The sequence below is a fragment of the Nannospalax galili genome, unplaced genomic scaffold (genome assembly GCF_000622305.1).
Source record: "Nannospalax galili isolate Female #2095 unplaced genomic scaffold, S.galili_v1.0 scaffold1454, whole genome shotgun sequence".
In the NCBI taxonomy this organism is placed as follows: domain Eukaryota; kingdom Metazoa; phylum Chordata; class Mammalia; order Rodentia; family Spalacidae; genus Nannospalax; species Nannospalax galili.
Window position 1 is genome coordinate 1406586 of NW_008334056.1, and position 7430 is coordinate 1414015.

At 47.8% G+C, this 7430-nt stretch overlaps 1 long non-coding RNA gene across 4 annotated transcripts in view; it reads left to right on the forward strand.

Moving 5' to 3' along the window:
- The window catches only part of LOC115069599, a 23865-nt gene continuing 16435 nt past the window's right edge, over nt 1-7430 (forward strand). The window contains exons 1-4 of one of the 4 annotated variants that reach the window (XR_003848850.1): nt 1-137; nt 323-582; nt 1650-2574; nt 4317-4560. This is a non-coding gene — a long non-coding RNA (uncharacterized LOC115069599). Of the gene's footprint in view, nt 138-322; nt 583-1649; nt 2575-4316; nt 4561-7430 lie in introns of those variants that run through there. The other 3 variants (XR_003848848.1, XR_003848849.1, XR_003848851.1) reach the window with 3 other exon arrangements.

Below are 7430 nucleotides of genomic sequence, written 5' to 3' on the forward strand. Positions count from 1 at the left end.
CTGTTATATTTTAACCAAACATTATCCTGCTTGGTGTTGCAATGACAAACACCTGAAGCTGGGACCTTTATAAAGACAGGTTCATTTGGCTTGAAGTTTTGGAGGCAAAAAGGTGACCCCAGGCATTTAACCTGAAGGTGAGTGAGTGTACTCCGGGTGCATCACACAGGAGCTCACACAAGAGAGTCACATGGAACTGGGTACAAGAGGGATTGAGGGGTCTAGCTCATCCACTATAATAACCTACTCTCCTGGAAACTAATCCATGCCGTGGGTGGGGTCCCTACAACCTAATACCTCCATCTACACCCCACCATTAAAGGTCCTACTTACTACCTGTCAACATGGCCACCCGGGACCACGCTTTCAGAAAATCAGCCTTTGTGGGGACACACTCAAGCCTTCTCCACACCGTAGCAGTCTGCCTAGTTTGTTTTGGATGTATTTCTTTCGAATAACAAAGTTGGTATATCTTCCTGGAAGAATGACAACACCAGCACTCTGGGCTTAACTCATCAAGTCATGGGCTTCATCCTGGTGCCTAGATTGGAGCTCTACAGTAACCTGCTCAGTCTCAAAAGGGTGAGTAGACAGATTGGTGTTTGACCCCACACAACATGCCATGTGGCTTCTTCAGGCTAAATCTGACTTCATTGCTTTTGTGGAGACCTTAGTTTTACAAAGGGGCTGCAAATACTTGGTTCTTTGAAATATGGTCTTATGTTCTTGAGATGAACCCATAACAACATAACTTAATCTTCCCTCAAAAACAACTGAAGTGTATTCAAGTATCTAAATGTTCTAAACTTGTTTACAGTAGTCCTTCCAAAAGGCCTTACACAATTTCTGTTTTCAGAGGGAGATGCTGAGGGTAAGTGGTGGCTGTTTGTGCTATACATAAATGGCTGTGTGACTACTTAACTCCTATACCCTTCCTTTGACAGAACAAGGCAAGCTCCTGTCAAAGATGAGCTCTTTCCTGCCCCTCCAACCCCACGATGTCCAGTGTGGTGCCTGACTTCCCTCACTTTCTAGTTACTCTCGGTGATTTTCATGTATACAGATGATTTTCACAATGTTCTGACCTCTCAGTCTCTCACTGGTTCACTTACAATCTCCGTTCTTGAGCCTGCTTCTGCCCCTTGTCGGCAGGGGTACCGTGGACATGACCATAGTACTGATGACTATCCCACTCTGTCCTCTCTCTGCTGTGCTCTAGGGGTCATCTTTCTACTAGGTGAACTTTCCTGGGGGTTCCATTAGGGTCTGTGAGGCAAGAAGAGTAGACAGGGCACAGACTGTGCATGGCAGAACTGGAAAACCAAGAGGCACACCTGTCTGACCGCAGGTTAGATAGGACATGGCTGTCAGTCACCACCCCGGTCCACACAGCCACACATTCCCTTGTCCTCCCATCTCACTTCCCTGGAAAACATTTCTTGATTGATTGCTAGCAGGTTTTTTTTTGTTTGTTTGTTTTTGTTTTTTGTATTTTTGAGACAGGGTCTCCCTGGAGCCCCAGCTGTCCTGGAACTCACTATGTAGACCAGGCTGGCCTTGAACTCATAGAAATCCCCATCTCTGCCTCCTGAGTGCTGGGATTAAAGACTTGTGTCACCGCACCCAATTTAGCTACCATTTTTTTTTAGCGATTAAAAGCAGAAGAATTAGTAAAGCTACTCAGGAAGACTGTTGGGAAGAGACTTCACAGTACCCAGAGACCACTGAAGTTGGAAGGGACACATTTCAAGTGCTGCCATCAGATCGCTGTATTTTCCACCAACCGTTAGAGCTCAAAGACACTGGTATTGAGTTGGCAGGGATAATCAGGGCTTGCTTTTCCAAAGATGTTGATTTCTTGTGTGTGAAGGGTAGGCCATGACTGAGAGGCCAAAGAGAACCAGTCCCAAGTGCAAGTCTGGCCCAGGAAGTTTCCAGTCGGAACAGCACAGCTCCCTGCCCACCAAGCCAAGGCTGGACCAAAATAAATGAAGAGCAGAACTGACCCCAGCACAGGCCCCAAGCAGATGTCAGGACCAATGAGGACTTCCCTTGTATGTTGGTGGGAATGGCATGCTGGGAAAGTGCAAGCACAATGACTCACCCCCGGACACCACATAGCGTGTAGTCCAGGGAGGCTGCTCTGGTTTGCAGTAAACTGAATAAACTCCCTTTCCGCACTGTGGGCTACAGGGTGAATTCCTTCAGCAATTCTAGCACTGTCTTTTCACCTTCCACAGCATGTTTGCCCCTCATTAATACAAATTAGAAACAGTCCAACCAAGGATAGACATCCAGTGTGTACCTAAGAGCTCTTGAGGACAGGGACTATTAGATAAAATTCTGGTAAATTTCACTAATACCCTTTTCCTTCCCCCAAAAGGAGAAACACCACAGAAACTTGCTGCTTCCTGGCTGGACTCCTGGGAGAGCAGTGCTGGAATTATTGTTGTGTTGTTATTGTTGAAACAAGGTCTCATGTAGCCCATGCTGGCCTGGAATTGCCTGTGTGGCTGCGGATGACCTTGAACGTCTGATCCTCCTGCCTCTATCTCCCAAGTGCTGGGATCACAGGTATGCAGTGTGTGGGGGAGGAGTGCGGGGTGTGTGTGGGGGTGTGGTGTGTTTGTGCATGCTAGGTAGGCTCTCTACCAACTGAGTTACACCCCAGCTCATAATACTGTTGATCTTGGTTGTGATAGCACGTACATAAATGTATCTGTCAAAACTCCTGGGACTTGTTAAATGCTGGCACTTGGTTGCATGTAAATTATAATTCTATAAAGCTGATTAAAAAAACAACAGGCAGCCTGTGCGCACTGTGCAAGTGTGGGTCGTAAGATACACATCTTGTTTGTTTACCTGGGAACTAGTCTGTCTCAGGACTGAAAGGAGGAGGCTGGAGACCACTGCTTAAAGACCCTCCCAAGCCACAGGCCTCAGCTGCTCCCTGTTCCCACCCAGCCTTCAGCTGCTACTTGTTCTTAATTTACTCCAAGGAAAGCTGAGAGCTTTCATTCAAATCTAGTTTCTTCTCTACTTGCCAAGCACTTGAACATTTTACCTAGGTAGATGCAAGTCTCTAAGTCAGAAAGCTTAAGGTGAATTTCTCATGGACTGCCCTTATGGTCTGCTGGTTCTAGTTGCTAGGAGATAATGACTTCACTTAGAAGTTAAACTGTGATCTTAAGTTAAACATTAGCTAGTAGTTACCCGGTCTTTACCCAGCCCCAGTATTTTACCAGGCTCAGGTTTCAATCCCTTAGCTATTAGCAACAAAAACATTTCGGAAGAGAGTAGTCACAGTGAAAATCAGCTACACTAGAGAAACTAAGTAGTTCCAAAATTCCTGGAAAATTATACAGATGCTTTCCTGGTAATCCAAGCTCAGTGAATGTCAACATCATTTTTCCATCTGTCCTTGGCAGCAAAATTTAGAGGCACTCTCAGCTTCTGATTTTCATACACTCCAAACCCTTTTCACCAGCAAATCGTTGTGGTTCGACTTTGCAAACACTTCAGCTTCTGGTCCTCACCTGCTCCAGGGCCCACGGTAGTGCAGCTGGCCCTGGTCCCCAGCAGGCTGCTCGGCCGCGCCCCGCACTGCTGCCCTGCTTCCCCATCTCCTTTGCTTCGCTCCGCTTAGCAGAAGAAGGGCTGCTACAGTCCGAATCGAACTGTCCCACTCTGCTTCCAGCCCTGATTTCCCGTTGCGCTTGTGTAGACTGAAATCTTCAGTCTCTCCCAGAACCTTCTGTTCTGTTCTCAAAGCTGTGACTGCTCCGATCGCTTTTCCCGCCTTCCCAGCATGCTTACCCCTTTGACCTGCACCTTCCTCTGCTCGAGGCTTTGTCTTTAGCTGACATCCGTGTTCGCTTCACCCCTGGAACTCACACCCCCCGAGCCTCGTTGGTTCCCACGTGCTTCGTGCTACCGAGGGCCTCATTCTCCCATCACCCCAGGTTCCTGTGTGTTCCTCCCAGGAAGGTTTTCCCTGCGCAAAACCCGATGCCCGTTGCTCAGGGATTCTACAGCCGGAGTTTGACTGAGGGCCTTAGTTCTCTGGTGCGCGTTCTATTGTCTGTGCCCCTTCGCCCTCTCTTCCCCTCGCACGCAGCTCACCCTGGGTGAAGCCCCACACGAACAGACGCTTTTCCTTTCTGTTGGGATTCACAGTCTGTGCTGCTGGGGCCCAGAAAGCGAATCTGCAAAGCCTGGGGCTTTCGCATGCTGAGTACTTTGAACTCAAGGGGCAGAAGGCCCCGAAAGCAAGTCTCTTTCTGCCTTTTTTCTCCTGTTTCCTTTCTTCCTCCAAGACAGACTGTGGACGCGAGAACCCAGGCTGGAGAAATGGCCCAGTGGTTAGAGCACTTGCTGCTCCTGCAGAGGACCTGGTTCAGCTCCCAGCACTCACATCAGGCAGCTCACAACCAAGTGTAACTCCATTTCCAGGGGGAGCTGATGTCCTGTTCTGGCCCCCATGCACTCCAGTAACCCTCCCCCAGAGTATATATGTAATTAAAATAACATAACTAAAAATAAATCTTTTTAAAAATAAAATCTTAAAAAGAATGAAACCGGAACCCTTTTCCAGAAAGGTAGTAGTAAAGCCTGGAAACACTATCCTAGCTTTCCCCTAGCCATAAAGGGAGTCTCTGACCTGACCTTGTCTGTTGGTACGCCGTAGCCCTGACCCCATTAGGGGCAGAAGGGATTGCATACAGAGAGGACAAGAGGAGTCTGGGAGATGGGTCCTGATGGGTTCCCCTCCTTGGTTTATTATGATCCACTCGAACTTTCTCCTAGTACGTTGCTATAGCCATACAGCCCCTCAGCTCTACACAGGGACAAAGACAGCAGTCCATGGGTCTACACATCAGCTTCAGAAGGCTCCCAGGCTTCGAAGGACTCTGAGTAAGGACTTTGTTTTACTCGTGGCCTGTCCTTTGATACGAAAGTGCTGGCTGTGGTCTTCCTGGTGGTTGAGGAATGGCAGTACTTACCCACTCTGATAACACCCTGAACATGGCTTGGCCTGAACAAGTACTCATCCTGTGTTTGTTGAATGAGAAAACAGATAAAGATGTCTTTCCATCACTAAAATTTAGGAAATAAGCACTCACAATCCCATTGCCCGGTAACTTGAGGGCTTTAGAAGATTGCAGGTCATGTCTGAACACAGATGAGCCTATTAGTTGCATATTTCCTTTTGGGGAGACCGTGCTGGGAGCACACTCAAACCTTTGAATATACAAAATACATATTCTACCAGTGAATTATAACCCCAGTCCCTGTGTGTGTGTGTGTGTGTGTGAGAGAGAGAGAGAGACAGAGAGAGAGAGAGACAGAGACAGAGACAGAGAGAGAGAGGAGGGAGGCATGTGTGACTGTGTACACATGCCATGGTTTGCACGTGGAGATCCAAAAATAGCTTTCAGGCCTTAGCTCTCTCCTTCACCGTGGGTTCCAGGGATTGAATTCGTGTCATTGGGCTTGGTGGCAAGCACTTTCACCCACTGAGCCATCTCTCTGGCCCTGGGGGCTTCCTTTTATGGGGCTCAAGAGAAGGATGAGGTGGTTATTGAGTGCAGTTTGACTGATTCTCTATTTTGATTGACAGTTTTCAAGTAATGCAACCTGTTCCGTACCGTGTATGTCCCATTCCATAATGCATCATATTTTTAATCAGATGTATGCCCAATTATGCCTAGGCATAAGATTATAAATGAGGGTGTTGTTAAAGCTCCTGGGTGCAATGTGTGAACAACATCCACCCTTTCTTCCTTAGCCCCAAGGACAGTCTGAGGTATGATTCTACCAAAGTACAGTCTGGGGGAACCAATGGGTTTACTGGGCTTGCTTACAGAGCAATGGGTGAGGGGTTACTTATGGGAGTGTGGATGCTCCTCTAACGCTGAACAGAAAGTTTTCATTCAGCACGGATGGTGGCTTCCCCATGGCCACATAAATGTCCCCTGCCCCCAGTTCCTCTGGCCTATACAATCCAGCCTTTCCCAGAGGTCACAGGCAGTTAAAGCCCAATTTGCCCACAATGGGCTGGGAGGAGCGGCAGGATGCTCAGGTGAGGGCCCCCTGACCCTCCCGTCCCTGCATCAATGAGGGGAGGTCAATACTCAACTAGTCCAGGTGTCTTTTGCACACTGGCACAGCTGAACTCCTGAAGTTGGTATCTATTTGGCTTGGAGCACAGTCCTGTATAGCAAGGGGACTCTGAAAGTTCAGTCTGAGGACAGTTTGCTTATGTGTGCATCCCACACCATTTCAGGCTGGATGGGCCATTGCCCATCGTTTCTAGACATAACTAGAGTGCGTACGAATAGAATCCAAAATTGGTCTCAGTTTGGTTGTTGTTAAATGAAAGAAAAACTGACTCCATTGTTCAAAGAGGGGTGTTCTTGCAATTTGATGCAGATGGGGTGGGTTCCTAGGTTGCTAACAAGTTGCCCGGTGCTTTGTTTAGAGAGGGATGTGTGCATAATAGTCACAGGTAAGGCTCTCTGACTGCCAAGTGCATTCTTAGAAGAGGGGTGTGTGCATAGCTCAAGCCAAGTGCAGTCCCAGGTTGCTAAGCTGTGCCTCAGATGAGGACTGACTCCGGGAGTTTGGGGTCAGAGGGTTTTCAGCACTTTGATGTTTAAAGACACCGTTAGTTGATCTACTAACATCGAAGCTGTAGTCCATGGCACCAGAACTCATGGTGGAGCCCTGTTTATTGGCACACGCTTTCCTTCCCAGGCACATTATAGCTTTTTCTGTGTAAGAACCTAATACAACCCTCTGCTCCACTTGAGAGGGCAATATCATAAAAAGGTGCCAAATGTGAAAAAATATGGAAATAAACCAGTTAGAGCACTTGTGTGGCTGGGCATGGCGGTGCATGACACCAAGCAACCCGGCATTCAGGAGGCTGAGGCAGGAGAACTGAACTGTGGGTTCCATTCCAGTCTGACTTACATAGATCCTGTCTCCAAAAAGAAATAAGCAAGCCCTGTGTGCTGTCTCATGCCTGGCATCCCAAAACTGAAGAGGTTGAGGCAGTTTGCCATGAGTTCGAGGCTAGCCTTGGCTGCATAGTGAGTGTTAGAGTTAGACCCTTTCTTGAAAAAACAAAAAGGAGCTCTTCCTATAAGCAGCCTGAGGTGACCTGTGAAAATGGTTTGCTACTCTCTTGACCCATAAAACCCTTCAAAATCATGCAAATCAAGAGGTTCCAATCTTCATGTTCACTTTGAGAACACACTTGAAACTGCCCAGGCTATCAAGAGTATGCATATCCAAAAAGCCACCAAGTATCTGAAAGACATCACTTTAAAGAAGCAGTGTGTGCGTCATTGTGGTATAATGGTGGAGTTGGTAGGTGTGCCCAGGACAATCAGTGGGGCTGGACATAGGGTCCGTGGCCCCAAAAG